Source organism: Pan troglodytes, chromosome 12 (assembly GCF_028858775.2).
Source record: "Pan troglodytes isolate AG18354 chromosome 12, NHGRI_mPanTro3-v2.0_pri, whole genome shotgun sequence".
In the NCBI taxonomy this organism is placed as follows: Eukaryota; Metazoa; Chordata; class Mammalia; order Primates; family Hominidae; genus Pan; species Pan troglodytes.
Genome location: NC_072410.2, coordinates 71,711,290 through 71,728,038, shown reverse-complemented (window position 1 = coordinate 71,728,038; position 16,749 = coordinate 71,711,290). Strand labels below are relative to the sequence as shown.

The 16,749-nt window shown below is 35.4% G+C and overlaps 1 protein-coding gene across 30 annotated transcripts in view; it reads right to left on the bottom strand.

The window, feature by feature from the left end:
* The window catches only part of NRXN1 (neurexin 1), a 1,116,221-nt gene that overhangs the window by 1,009,612 nt on the left and 89,860 nt on the right, over positions 1 to 16,749 (bottom strand). The window lies entirely within an intron of this gene.

The window sequence follows — 16,749 nt, the reverse complement described above, 5'->3', positions numbered from 1 at the left end:
TTCATTAAGCAGCATGCAGACTGGACCTTGCCTTTGCATGTCTTCCTCATGCAAGGCACCAAACACATCATGCAAGTGCTCCATCACTATCATTCAAGGGGGAAAACAAAATCACAGGGAAGCAGGTTCCCTCCCATTGGCAGCATTGATAGGAAGTGAGACAAACTTTCATAATACTGCCATTCCCTGTGCAAAGAGTTTTTAAAAAAATCTTTCAACTACCCAGTATAAAGCAAACATTACTGTTATTACATGTTGCTGGTGTGGTCTTTCAAGGCAATTATTCTTAAAAGCTTTTTTGTTTTCTTTTTAACAATTCTAAAAGGTTCTATTTCCACATACTGATTTGGCCTTAGATTTTAAGAAGTCTATTGGAAAGAGCTATGAAATTTCACTTAAAGATATTCCAGTTCTACCAAATATATTATCCATATGCCATTACTGCCTTTTAGTATTTCTAATACCTCAATTGCTTTCCTTAAAGAAAAACAACGTAACTATATGGAACTAAAATCTGCAATTTATTTGGTTAATTTATAGCATATTAATATTGTATTGCAAATGAGAATAGTTTATTGGAATTTATAAAAATGCTAACTTTTAAAAATGTTAGCTAGAAAAAGTGATCACTGGAAGAGAAGTCCACTGGGAACTGTCCATTAGGCAAATTGGTTTGTCGTGATTTAAAAACTTTGTACTTCTGTTGAGGATGTGAATATGAATTTGTTTGAGACAATGAAAATATTTAGCCCAATTTCCCTTATATTTCTATATATCTATAAAATACCTACATGTTTTCATATATTTTGTTAGTCATATTTCCATGTGTGTACCTATGTGTATATGTATAAACATATATATCCAAGCAGATTTGTATTTCCCAAGATAATCAATATAAATATATAAGGTTTAAAGTATTATTAGTACCTAGTGGAAAATTCAAGTTCTATTTGAGACTTGGGGCCTGCAATCCCGGCAAGAAATGGAAGGGAAAGCTGTCTTAGGGGACTAGGGCAAGAGCAAGGTTTCAGTACTTATCAAAAATGTTCTAATAGTAAACTCTACCCATGTTGACATTCTAGTCTCATCCTTATTTTTTGTTTAATTAATTGTACTTTATAAACTCATCATCTGATCAGAGGTGTTTATAAACATGGCAACATGCAAGTATAGAAACTTGAAAGCAAAAACAACTAAGAATGTACCATTTGATTAGCTTCACCTAAAACCTTTTTAATTGGATAAAGTTACTAGTGAATTAAAAATCAACAATTTTGTTTAAAACATTTCAGCTGAAAATTGAAGTATCAACACAGGCACATCTACTGATGTGGTGTTAGCATGTAATAGAAAATGGCTGGTGGCTAAATGTGGGTAATAACATCTTTACACAATACGTGGTTTTCCAGAGTTTATTTTTAAAGAAACAACAAAAAAAAGTTTCAAATATTTGGTCTGTGATATTGACTTCTAGTTTGTTTTTGTTTGTTTTTTGGACTGCTAATTTATTAAATAAGGAATTAGGCTGAATTTGTTACTTTTCACGGGTGACTTTGATGTTACACAAACACAAATATTAAAGTTTTGTTTTACTGCATTATATTGGACATAATACAAAGATATAAATTATTGTAATGTTTAAGATATACTTTTCCTGTATATTAACTTTGAAATTGTATCTTCTGTTTAAGATGCTTACTTAACAAGATTATTTAATATGTATTGTAAAATAATAAAATCAGGGAATTTAGAGGAGAGTCATGTGCCAAGACAGTATGTCAATTGCTACAGCATTATTTAATTTCTGTAAAGACGGGCAAATATGGTTGTGAGGAGCAGTGCTTCGGTAGAAATTTTGGTAAAGTGTGGCCTAAAACTACAATAAAAAAAAAAGGAAAGAAAAGCAAACCAACAAAATGAAACAGGCCCAGGCCTGACACCAACTTTAGGAATGCACTAAGTAGGGCATTATAAAAGGAGTTCAAGGTCACTGATTCAGTCCTGACAGCAAGTTCTCCTTTCATGACCATAGGTACAAGCCTAGGTTTTGCCATGGATCCTACTCTACCATCTAGCATTTTTTTCTGAATTCTTATTCATAATGAGCACAAGCTTAATAATGGGAATTCCTTTATACGATCCAAGTCATGTTTAATGTGTAAACAAATTCTGACTCGACTAAATCCAGAAAAGTGGTCTGTCTCAGAAAATTTAGATTTAGAAAAAAAAAATCAAAGTACTAGAATAAATGGGTGATATATTAACCACTGTTTTAAAAAAAAGATGGTGATGATGATGAAGACAACTGGCTTGGAACAGACTTTCCTTGAGTTTCCATATATTTTCAGATTCAATCTCAGAATAAAAATCCTCTTTCCTCTTCCATTCTATTCTATTCTGGTATCCATTTGCTAACTTTACATAATTTAAAACTTGTTAACCTAAAGAAAATCCCTACATTATTTCACAATTTGGACGTGATTATAACTGGTGGTAGCTCCAGCATTTACAACCATTCTCCAGGTATTTTTTTCCCTTCTCTTTCCTTTCCATTTTATTTCTGTACTAAATAATAAATGTCGAGTCAAAAAAGAATAGTTTATCTCCTCATAACATTTTTTTCTTTATCTTTGTAAATTCTTATACACACAAATGCTACTTTGCTTTTGAGCAGCAACAAAGACAGGTGCTGAATTTTGGCATGCCACGGTGTACAGGTAAAGCAGCAAATTTTGGTTTAGTGTAAGGTAGAAAGCAGTCCATCCGGCCTTACCTGTGGACACTGTCAAGTTAGGGAAAATCTCTTGGTTTGCAGAAAACCCTGGCTTCTTAATTCTGCTGACCTAATCCTTGCTGAGTAAATGAAGTGCGTCTCTTAATCATCAACTTTACTACGATGACCATGCCACCTATAAAGATCACACTCTTGCTTTCTTTTGATTGGAAAAATAATGAATATAGAGCTGTGAAAAAGATACTTTACATTTTATTTTTCTTTCAGATAGGATGGGCTTCTCTCACAAAGATGGGAATTAGGCACCAGAATATCAATCATGCTATGAATAGTGGCTGTGTGCTGACAAGAAGGCAAGCAACAGCCTGTTTTAAAATCACTGTAAAAGAGCATCTCCACAAAATTTTTATCTTCGGCCCCCAGCTTATAAGAATGCAAGGACAGTAACTTTAGTTTATCATTCCAGTGTTCTTTGCACATACTCTTAAGTATATGGTTCTAGGAAAACAAATGAATACAAAAACAAATATGCTTGTTTCAATATAAAGAAAATCATGACCAGTAAAAAATTAAAATTTGGAATAAAATATCACAAAAATCTCCTTTCTGTATAATCAGTGCTAAAGTTTGGCAATATGTAAGTCTTTCTCTAAATGTACAGACAGTGGTCCATTTAGTACTACAACTTACATTAAAAAATGACCAAAAGAAGCTTCCTGATATCACTTGGGCATTCCTTTACTTCTTTAATTTTTGGTTTCCTTCCTTCTCTGCTAGATGCCTGTGACTGGCTCCCCTCATTTTCCTTGATTCCCTCTCTCCTCCATCAAAACTGCCACTACTGCGAGTAGCTTCTGTCCCAGATACAAGCACTCCAAGGTATGGCATATTACAGCAAAACTGGTGGTGGTAACCGGCAGTGGAAAGACAGATGAAGAATAAGATTCTATTTCCTTCCTCCATACAGGGAGTGTGCTAACTTCTATCCACGTCTCTCTAGCCCATCACATTACTTCTCAAGCCTGTACTCCTCATTTTGGAGATCAAATGCCAGTACAGCAGAGCTTAGTTCCCTTGGTGGCACAGGATGGAGCTTTGTTTTTTCTTTTGGTATTAGCAGTGAAAGCCTTTAAAAAACCTCAATAGTCTGGGAATGCTTCAAGCACTGGGAAATGGAGGAAACCATTGAGACTGTGGATTAAAGCAGCAGTCAGCTGAAGGAATAGAAATGCGGGCCAGAACCAAGAGGATGTTCAAAGAGAAAATGAAGCATAAAGGTCCATTATGGAGACTTAGGGAAGGAAAGAAATGGTCCTGGACAGGAATTGGGCTAATTTCAAACATGCTTTTTAACAGAGGACATCACCTCCTTTTTCAATCCCAGCTAAATAATATTGCAGGACACTCCCACCCAGCCTGCTTGGAGTACTCGTCCTAGGAAATATATGGAGTCAACTACAACAGCCAGTTTTTCTCCTTCTTCACTTCTCAGGAATAAAAAAAGTATCTCTAAACCGGATGCAGCAACACAGATGTTCCTGGCATCACACTAGAAACACTTAAAACAATTTCCCCCCAAAATATTTTGTTACAAAGACATTTGTGGTATTTAATTCAAAATGTTCTATCTTGTTAATGACAATTAAAAGAAAGAAGAGAAAAAGAGAAAAGGGGAAGGAGGAAGGAAAGCAAGAAAGCCTAAAGTTATTGCGATTTATAGTGATTAAGCTATTTCATGAACCTGATGAAATTTAATAACTGTTAGTCAACATATTATAATATAAATCAAATGACTCACATAAGCTATAATGAATTCAATTTCAAATTTTCATGAGGAACTACTACAAGGATTTTCAAATTTGTTTTGCTTTGATAATCTCAGTTCTTCCCCAAGTCTAAATCTTGAGAGTTAACATTTCAACATTCATTTCAATAGTTGGACTTAGGAAGGAACACTGAATTTAACAGTGACTGTAAACATGGTGACAAGCACAGTCTACAGTATGTGTGCTCACACCGCCTATTTTTCTTTTTTATTGCTGAGAAATGAATGCTTCCTGATACGGAATTGACAGACAACACTGAGCAGAGTGCTTATCACATACCCTCCCAACCAAGCTTAATCACTGTTAAACAACTCTCCTAAGAAAGGTGGCTCAGGTAAGCAGTGCTTTCCTTTCTAAGAGTTTGACGTCATCATATTTTAGGATACAGAGCAAGAAAGCTCTTGGACTGAGGTTAAGAGAGTGAACTTAAATACACCCTACCTACTTTCCCAACTTACCAACCCTTCTAGTGGTTATGTGGTTTTGACTTCTTTGTGAACAGATGGACAGGAGACATCCTTTGGCCTGTGTATTACCATCAGAGAATATTCTGCAATGTGTTCTAGGTTTGCTATCATTAAGATGAAAAGTAGGTGAACTCCCACTAATAAGACTAATGGTCTTCATCTGAAAGAGCTGTCAAATGTCTACTGGTATATACATTTTTTTCACCATTTTTTTCATCTTACTACAGATGTTTTTCAACTAAATATTAAAATACTCTTAACTTTATTATTCTATACCTGGGTTCTTAGACATGTCCAAAACAAATCTATTTAATTTATCTAAGAAAAGGCAAAAATACTTTGTGATGAAATTAAAAATATGACTAAACCACATTGTAAAAAGGAGTCTTAAGTTTGATGCTTAAAAATTACATTTACATGCAGTGTACAGAAAATAAAATTATTTATATGATATGACTGACCTGACAATTATACATTCTTTTTATATCAAAGAAAAAATGAAATTTTATATCAAAATAAAAATATTTTATATTGTTATCTTCACTTCAATAGGACCCTCACATATGTAACAAACAGCTTGGAAGGAAGCTATTCCTTGGAAGGAAAAATGCACAGCATATTAAAAGGATTTGATTTTTCATTTCTTCAGAGCTCTTAGTTTTTCATTTTATATGGTGTTAAAAATTCACTGTATTTACATGTGTCAGTTTATGACTAAATTAATTTCAAAGTTTTATGAAAATCACTGAAAATTATTTTAAAAGGAATAGGCCATTCTTAGCTAAATAAATTAGATCATACATTGAAATTTTCCAGGAGGCTCTCGGGATTGATTAAAATATTACTTTTTTTTTTCTGGAGATGGAATCTCACTCTGTTGCCAAGACTGGAGGGCAGTGTCACCGTGTTGGCTCACTGCAACCTCTGTCTCCTGGGTTCAAGCAATTCTCCTGCCTCAGCCTCCCAAGTAGCTGGGATTACAGGCACCCACCACCATGCTCTGCTAATTTTTGCATTTTTTTAGTAGAGACAGGATTTCACCATGTTGGCCAGGTGCCTGGCCAAAAAATATTACTTATAATCAGGCTGAGCACGGTGGTTCACACCTGTAATCCCAGTACTTTGGGAGGCTGAGGAAAGTGGATCACTTGGTGTCAGGAGTTCGAGACTAGCCTGGCTAACATGGTAAAACCCCATCTCTACTACAAATACAAAAATTGGCTGGGCAGGGTGGCACATGCCTGTAATCCCAGCTACTCAGGAGGCTCAGGAAGGAGAATCATCCTTCCTTCCTGCTCACTTTTGGTTTCCATTTACATGGAATATCTTTTTCCACCTCTTTACGTTAAGTTTATGTGAGTCCCTATGTATTAGGTCAATCTCTTGAAGACAGCAAATACTTGGTTGGTAGATTGTTACCCATTTTGCCATTCTGTATCTTTTAAGTGGAGCATTTAGGCCATTGACATCAATGTTAATATCATATGTTCCCACTTACAAGTGGGAACTAAGCTATGAGGACACAAAGGCAAACATAATAGACTCTGGGGACTCAGGGGACAGGGCAGGAGAGGAGTAAGGGATACAAGATACACATTAGGTACAGTGTACACTGCTCGGGTGATGGGTGCACCAACGTCTCAGAAATCGCCACTAAAGAACTTATCCATGCAACCAAACACAACCTGTTCCCAAAAATCTATTGAAAAATTTTAAAAAATAATGTGCTAGAAAAACACACACACAAAATATAACTACTGGTATCACTTTTTTTTCTTAACAGCAATAGAATAAATGAGTAAGAAGACTGTGAGAAGACTGAATGATTTCATAGATCCTGCTGCAAGAAGGCAGAAAAACCTCAGAGAAAAATACTATTTTCTTAATTGCATTTATTTGTTGATACTATAAAGTCTAAGAAACTTTAATACTGCTTAATTTCCTTTATTAAAGAAAAAAAAGGCTCCCAGTCCTCTTCTCTAGATTGTTACAATAAATTGCTTCCTCAAGAAAAAACAAAACAAAACAAAAAAAACACACACACATTTAGAAAATCTTTTGTCCTACTTTAAGAGCAAAATTAGGTCCAGGTTCATAAATGTGTTTACCCATGGGCATTCTAACCACTAGAAATCAAAGAAAGAATTATTCCATAAATTTCTTGCTGTCTTTAAAATTTAAAGAAAAGCACTCATTTCATTCCCATCACATAAATTGTGCCTTCCTTTTAAAATATCTGAAACAAAATGACACTTTTGTTCAAAGCCAAATATTTTGGTAGGTGAGACAATATATTATGAATTTGCCACATAAAATATATTTGCTCTTTCATTCGAGTTATAAAATGCAAATTTGGTAAAAAATATTACTTTCATTCCCCTTACATACTCGCTGTGTAGTAAATCTCCTGGGAACTGAGCAGCAAATTATAATTCTTTTGCAGGAAGAAAAACTAAATACTATACAAACTGCAATTCTCTTTTGGAAAAAAAGTGTTTTGTGTTACAGAGTTATATGAAAATAGTTTGTTCATAGGTACAACCAATTCTATACTTTTGAAGATATTATATATGTAGTTATTTGAGTTAATGTCTAGTGACTAAACTAAGCCCATATGAATATTGGTCATGTGGAAGAGAGAGCCATGATATTGATTAATCCATTTTATATCTGTTGATTTACTGATCCATAAAATCAAATCAACACAAATACAAATTTCTAGGTACCCTAATGATTCCTTTTTAATGTTTTCCTGACATGGGCATTCACTACTTAAGAAAACATGCTAAACAGAAAGAGAAATTTCCTTTTGTAACCCTAATATAGCTTCTTAAAATATTAATTCCATAATTCAGAGCAGTTCACTTTACTTTTTAAAAATGTATAATAAGAAGACGGTGTACTTAATTACTTCTTCAAATTTGTTTAAACTGCTTTCTATGACTACCAGCAAGTCTGCATTTCTACCAAAACAATTTCAAGAAAATTTAATTTTAAAAATAATCTCATCAAGCCACACCTCATTATATGTTGCTTTAAAATGTGTGGCAATACAATGATACCATTACTTCAAAAGCTCCTCCCTAAACATCAGTACCAGCATGTGTGTATCTCTCTAACACATATGTGTATACATATACACACCCAACTGGTATTTCATTTCATAAACAAATCCAAACTGTGATATTTTTCTCAATAAAAATATTTTTTCTACAAAAGTTAACGTGAATAGAAGAAAAACATTTATAATAAATAATTTGATAAGATCATCAATAATAACACAACTACTACATGACCACTTTTCCTATAAACATTTTACCTTACTAATAATAGGCATTAAATAAATTATAAACTTCTCTTTTCCTCTTTGTATCTGTTATTTCAATTTTGTTTGTACGTATTAGAAAAACAGAGTGTTTTCTAACTGCATGATTGAATATGTAACCACAGAGACATATGGCATATTTCTAAGTAAAATTAAAATTTCAGTTCCTTAGCCATGTTCCACATGCTCAATAGCCACATGTAGCCACTGGCTACCAGGATGGACAGCACAAACTGTGAAGCTTTCAGTCATCACAATAAGTTCTATTGAGCGGTATTAACTACAGCTTCTCTGACAATATCTTTTAATATCAAGCTATTCATATAATGTACATATTATTTGTTCTTTATTCAAAAAAGGAAATAATTAAAATGCATGATGGTTTTAAAAGCAAACATCTATTTAGAGCAGGGTTATTACATTTGTGCAATATGGAGAACTTTGTAACATTTCCACTTAACCTTAAAATAATAACAACAATTAGGAAATAAACCTGATAAAAATTTTATTGTATTCACTTAAAAATGTGTTTGAATAATTCAAACTCCGGACAATTATTACTCTTTTCATCATAAGTCTTTTCCTTTAGACCTCATAGATGAGAAAACGCTGAACCTATTTTGATTTTTAAGTAAACTAAACTAGTAATCTAATATCGTCTTACTCTTAAGCCCCTCATTCTCGCAGTATGCCCAATTAGATCATTTATCATTACTGTCTTTAAGTCTATGACCATTTTTCAACATAAGAGTTTAATAAGCTTTTAACAGAGTAGTTTTAACATTAATTTAAAAAGCGCCTTTCATCCTACTATCTTATATAATGTATTCTCTTATAGGTCAAAGACTTTCCTTCCTATAACATGGGCCTCTTTTTGAATATTACACCATAGAAAAATAAACCAAATGAGCAAATAAAATAGTCAACATTTCTCTAAGACTTAAATACAGCAGAGAGAAGGCAATTGGATAAATGGAGCAGTTCACACCTCTAGTTAATTCTAGAAAAGTCCAAGATCCTATTAAGGAACTACTACATAGAAATAAATGAACCAATGAGAAGGCAAATAAAAACTGAGTAGGGAGAATAGAAAAATAATCCTCAGGCTGGGCGCAGTGGCTCAGGCCTATTATAATCTCAGCACTTCGGGAGGCCAAGGCAGGCGGATCACTTGAGGTCAGCAGTTCCAAGACCAGTCTGGTGAAATTGCATGTCTCTTAAAAATACAAAAATTAGCCAGGCATGGTGGCAGGCACCTGTAATTCCAGCTACTCAGGAGGCTGAGGCCGGATAATCACTTGAACCTGGGAGGCGGAGGTTGCAGTGAGCAGAGATCACACCACTGCACTCCAGCCTAGGTAACAGGGCAAGACTGTCTCAAAAACAAAAAAGTAACCCGAATATGGAATGGTAGAAAAGCAAAAGAAAAAAAAAAAGTGGCAAAATTATCTATGGGATGAAATGATGAAATAAAAAGTTTCATGTCAAGAATGAGTAAGATGTATAATAAAAATTTATAATAGACTTTGCCAAGTCTATTTTAGTATTTAAAGTATTTGCCAAGTCTATTTTCAGTGTTTAAAGAATGCTGGCCTGCTCCAAAGATTAAATATCTTTAATGATTATAGAAAACTGACCTTTTTATGATAGATTAGTGGCATCAAATCTCCATTGATACATAGTGAATGAAATAAGGCAATGCATTTATACCTCAATTTCCTAATGAATAACATTTAATCTAACATTTAATCCATATGTCCCAAGCATATGAGCTGTTGTTTGGAAAATAAACTAAGTATTGAGAAGGAAAGATGATTTCCAAAAGATACTGAGGTCATCTGACATTTTATCAGCACCACGCTCTAACCAACTGAGCTAACCGGCCGACTGGTCATCTGACATTTTAGCCCAACCCTGGTATTAGAACAACTTGAAAGAGATTACACAACATAATGAGATGCTTATTAATATTTATAATGAAGAAAATATGTGTTGGAAAGCCAGAATCAGCATCCTGACTCAGTACTATCTTATATCTTGTACTACTAGAGAAAACACACTTTTACATAAAATAATAAATGACAGAAAACCTTAATACATTTCTGACAGTATTGCAATAACTAAGAAAAAAACTAGTTGTGCAACATGTACAGTAAGTATGTGAAATGGCTCATAGCTGCTAGTAAATGTAGCTTGTGGCAGTACCTAGTAGCTTAGACAATGTATATCTTGTAGCTATCTAAAGTAAACTATGCTCAAAATGGGTAATATTAAAAATAATACTTAACACATGGGGAAAGCACAGTGGAAAGAGAGTAGAAAAGTCACTGCTTTCTGAAATACTGAATAGAAAGTGTCATCGTTTTTTTAATTAATATGGCTCAGAGCAATATGAAAACTATTCTGGACTGAGATTGAGAAAATAGACTTGATAACTTTAAATAGGCCTAATAATAGACTATGAGAATTAAATCAATCACTTGAAAGTTTGTAAACATGTATGAAAATGTGGGTAGTGTGATAATTTTTAAAAAATGAATAAATTGTCAGGAAGAAAAAATACACTAAGAAACTACGAATCATTGGAGAATCTAGGCATTTCTTACCAATACTTCAATGTTTTATCTATTCATCTTGAAGAAGAAATTGGAGAGAGCAAGGTGCCTGTCGTTACGAGACTTCTAGGGTCTGTTATCACAAATCAGATAAATCTAATAAACTTTTTCTAATATTTAAAAATGTTTCTCAATGCTAAATATTTAACTTGCTCCACAGAGCCTGGCACACAGCAGAAGAATGTAAGACCCCTTATTCAATAATGCCAGATTATAAAGCATCTTATTTATGGCTAATACGTATTTAATGATGTTAGCCATTATATTATTATAATTAATGCTTCCTTATACAAATCACAGGCTGCTTAAGAGCAATGCCTTTTCCATTCCCCTTATTTTGTTCAGCTTCTAGCACAGTATGTACATGTAGAATTTGCTTAATAAATATGTGTTATAAAGAATAATTAGTTTCCTACCTCAATTTCCTGCCTGGCTTCTATGAAACTATCAGTAGTATGGGAATGAGTATGTTTCTGTTAGTTGGCAAGATTTACTTGCCGCAGTGAGCTTTCTTAAGTTGTATTCTCACACCAGATGTAAGGAACTCTATCAACTGGACATGTCATTTGGGGCAAAATAAACTGAAGGAGTTTAGTATTAGTTGCCATCCAAATTTCAGGCAGTCCGAGATTTATTAGTTAGGCATTTCCAAACTTTCTCCATCGATTGTTGTTTATGAAGTAGATGATGATGATGATGAAGATGATGACAATGATGATGATGCAGAATACAACTGTCTCTTAAACTCAAAAATTATTTCCACTTGTGTAATCTCATTCAATTATTATAAAGACATGGCCATGATTAGTTGAGAGAAAATTAACTATTAAAGATCCAATTGGGTGCTAATAAAGTCATGCATGCCTCAGGAATGGGGATACGTTTCAAGAAATGCATTGTTAGGTGATCTCATCCTTGTGCAAGCATAATAGGGTGTACTTGAACAAACCTGGATGGTATGGCCTACTACACACCTAGGCTATCTGGTATAGCTTATTGCTTCTAGGCTATCAACCCATGTAGCATGTTACTGTACTAAATGCTGTAGAGAACTGTCATACAAGGTAGGTATTTGTGCATTTAAACATAGGAAAGGTACAGTAAAAATATGATATTTTTTTTAATGGTACACCTGTGCAGGGCACTTAACATGAATGGAGCTTGCAGGACTGAAAGTTACTCTGGGCAAGTCAGACAGTAGATAGTGAGTAAATGTGAAAGCCTAGAACATTACTATACACTATTGTAAACTTTATAAACATGGTACATTTAAGCTACACTAAATTTATAAAAAATGAAAATTAAGGTATGTGTGCTCGATGGCTATTATGTCACTAGGCATTTTTCAGGTCCATTACAATCTTGTGGAACCATCATCATATATGGAGTACATTGTTGACTAAAACGCTGTTATGCCACACCTGACTTCATTGTCAATATCACTATCAGTATTTTTGTCAGAACCATTCAACAAGACTCTAGGAAGTTCCAAACTTTCCCATATCTTCCTGTCTTCTTCTGAGCCCTCCAAACTATTCCAATTTCTGCCCGTTACCCAGTTCCAAAGTTTCTTCCACATTTTTGGGTATCTTTATAGCAGTGCCCCACTCCTGATATCAATTTTCTGTATTAGTCTGTTTCACACTGCTATAAAGAACTACCTAAGACTGGGTAATTCATAAAGAGTTTAAATTGACTCGCAGTTCTGCATGGCTGAGGATGTCTCAAGAAACTCAAAATTTCATTTTTAGCAAAATGCCTGACATATAGCAAACAGTCAATAAACATGAGGAATTAAATGAAGAATGAATGACCAAATGGTAAAATCAGGCCTGACTCCAAATTCTATGTTCATTCCTCTGTATTAGGGAGGTTTAGCAAACTTTTAATTAGTCACAGGTACCCTACAGGCTTAGCAGTATATTTATAGGAAGTAAATAATTGTAGATTTTTAAAAAATTAAATGTAGGGGCCGAGCGCGGTGGCTCATGCCTGTAATCCCTGCACTTTGGGAGGCCAAGGCAGGAGGATCACGAGGTCAGGAGATCGAGACCATCCTGGTTAACGTGGTGAAACCCTGTCTCTACTAAAAATACTAAAAATTAGCTGGGAGTGGTGGTGGACACCTGTAGTCCCAGCTACCTGGGAGGCTGAGGCAGGAGAATGGCATGAACCTGGGAGGCAGAGCTTGCAGTGAGCTGAGATCACACCACTGCACTCTAGCCTGGGCAACAGAGCGAGACTCCATCTCAAAAAAAAAAAAAAATTAAATGTAGGTAGCCCCATTAAAATAATGACTTACAAAGCTTCATTTAGAAATCATATTTTTTGGAAAACTAGCATTGTTTCCTGAATACAAACTATTGTTTCATGATATATTTAGTAAGTTAACAATGAAAACATTTTTAGTAAATTAAATAATTTTGTTTACAATCTAAAAATCAACTTTATTTTTCAGAATTTTAATAGATTTATGATTTATTATTTATAATAAAATATGTCAAACTTAAACCTATTTTTATTGGATAGGATGCAAATATTGAACACAATTAGATTGCTGACATTTTAGGATGATCTCAAGCAACTTTTCTTTTCTCTAACAATTTGCCTTGATAAACTTCAAGAATAAGCAAGGTATTTAAGATGGCATTCTCAGGATTTTGGTCCAAATAATTAATTTTAGGTTTCACTTAAACTAGTCACCATGGTACCTAACATGTAAATACTAAACTAAAATAAAGCTCCCTCTAATTAAAACAATTCAAAATAACCACATCAATTATGCACAACAGAAACATACAATTTTAAATACTGTTTTCAGGGATACTAATCTGGTAAACATGACATACATGTTCTGATTCCAGTGGGGATGTACACTTAGAAAATTCATCCATATAGTAGTTAACTGAGACATGCAGAAACAACAGAACCACCCACTGCATTTAGAATTATATAGCTGTCAATTAAATTTTTAAGAACCACCCATTGCATTTAGAATTATAAAGCCAGCAATTAAATTTTTAATTGACTTTCTTATGAAGGGATTATAATACTAGTCCTGACTTTAAATAGAAAAGACCTACGAAATAGAATTATTTCCTATTTATTATTTAATTCTATTTATGGCTCCCGAAATTGTGGCTAAACTTAAGGTTTTCAATCCATGAACTTAGAGTGCAGTTTAAGAGATTTAATATTATCTTATTTAAAAGATAAGAAAACCAGGGCAGGCGTAGTGGCTCACATCTGTAATCCCAGCACTTTGGGAGGCCAAGGCGGAGGATCATGAAGTTAAGAGATCGAGACCATCCTGGCCAACATGGTGAAACCCCATCTCTACCAAAAATACAAAAATTAGCTGGGCATGGTGGTGCATGCCTGCAGTCCCAGCTACATGGGAGGCTTAGGCAGGAGAATTGCTTGAACCCGGGAGGTGGAGGTTGCAGTGAACCAATATCGTGCCACTGTACTCCAACCTGGTGACAGAGCAAGACTCCATCTCAAAAAAAAAAAAAAGAAAGAAAAGAAAAGAAAACCAAAGGCCACACTGTATGACACAACATAACCTTGTACTCTCTGGGTCACAAGTTTGAATACAACTTCAAAAGAAATAGTGTCAATAACTAAACTACTTAAGAAGCAGACTTCAGATAACAAACAAGATGAAAGTTGCATACTCCTCACCTAAGGATAGTAAGTACAACTTGGCTGAAGTTTTTGTTTTTTGTTTTTCACATTAATTTTAGATGAGAAACTGGAATTCTAAGGTTTGGTTTTGTTTTGTTTTGCTAATAGACTCCTGTATTAAAATACAAGGGGAAAAATAATCAAAAGTAGCCAATTAACCAATAACCCCTGTCCCCAAAAGGGCATCTGAAACTATGTATATCAGAATTTGCAAATTACAAAAAAGAAAATCAACAAACAAGTTTTGCCGGCCTGAGATAGAGATGTATTGCTATGGTTTGGCTCTGTTTCTCCACCCAAATCTCATCTATAATTGTAATCCTAACGTGTTGGGAGATTGGCCTGATGGGAGGTGATTGAATCACGGGTGCAAACTTCCCCCTTGCTGTTCTCATGATAGAATTCTTATGGGATCTGGTTGTTGGATAAGTGTATGGCTCTTCCCCTTCCTGCTCTCTCTCTCTTCTGCCATCATGCAAGATGTGCCTTGCTTTCCCTTCACTTTCCACTATGATTTTAAGTTTCTTGAGACCTCCTCAGCCATGCAGAACTCTGAGTCAATTTAAACTCTTTATGAATTACCCAGTCTCAGGTAGTTCTTTATAGCAGTGTGAAACAGACTAATACAGAAAATTGGTACCAGGAGTGGGGTACTGCTATAAAGGTACCCGAAAATGTAGAAGCAACTTTGGAACTGGGTAATGGGCAGAAATTGGAATAGTTTGGAGGGCTCAGAAGAAGACAGGAAGATATGGGAAAGTTTGGAACATCCTAGAGTCTTGTTGAATGGTCCTCACCAAAATACTGATAGTGATATTAACAATGAAGTCCAGGCTGAGGTGGTCTCAGATGAAGATGAAGAACCTCTTGGGAACTGGAGTAAAGGTCACTCTTGCTATGCTTTAGCAAAGGAGACTGGTGGCATTTTTCTCCTGCCCTAGAGATCTGTGGAACTTTGAATTTAAAAGAGATGACTTAACATGTCTGACAGAAGAAATTTCTAAGCAACAAAGCATTCAATATGTGACCTGGCTTTTTCTGAAAGTGTACAGTCACGTGCGTTCACAAAGAGATTACCTGATATTGGAACTTATGTTTAAAAGGGAAACAGAGCATAAAAGTTTTGAAAATTTGCAACTGGACAATGTGGTAGAAGACAAAAACTCATTTTCTGGGGAGAAATTAAAGCTAGCTGCAGAAATTTTCATAACTAAAGAGAATTCAAATGTTAATAGCCAAGACAATAAGGAAAATATCTCCAGGACATTCAGTATATCTTTGGGTAGCCCCTCCCATCAGAGGCCTTGAGGCCTGGGAGGGAAAAAATGGTTGCATGGGCTAGTCACATGGCCCAGCTGCTCTGTACAGCCTTGAGATATGGCACCCTGCATCCCAGTCACTCCAGTTCCAGTCATGGCTAAAAGGGGAGAAGGCACAGCACAGGCCATGGCTTCACAGGATGCAAGCCCCAAGCCTTGGCAGCTTCCACATGGTGTTGGGCCTGCAGGTGCATAGAAGACAAGAGTTGAGCTTTGGAGCCACTGCCTAGAGATTTCAGAGGATGTATGGAAACACCTGGATGTCCAGGCAGAAATCTACTGTGCGAACGGAGCCCACATGGAGAACCTCTACTAGGGCAATGCAGACAGGAAATATGGGGTTGGAGCCCCCACAAAGAGTTGCCACTGAGGAGTTGCCTAGTGGAGTTGTGAGAAGGCAGCTACTGTCCTCCAGACCCCAGAATGGTAGATCCACCGACAGCTTGCACCATGAACCTGGAAAGGCTGCAGGCACTTAACACCAGCCTGTGAAAGCAGCCACAGGATCCATACCCTACAGAGCCATGGAGGCCTTGGGAGCCCCACTCTTGCATCTGCATGTCTTGGATATGAGACATGAAGCCAGGGGAGATTATTTTGGAGCTTTAAGATTTAATAACTGCCCTGTTTGGTTTTAGATTTTCATGGGGCCTGTAGCCCCTTTGTTTGGGCCAATTCCTCCCATTTGGAAAGGGAACATTTACCCAATGCCTAAACTTCCATTGTATCTTGAAAGTAACTAACATGTTTTTGATTTTACAGGCTCACAGGAGGAA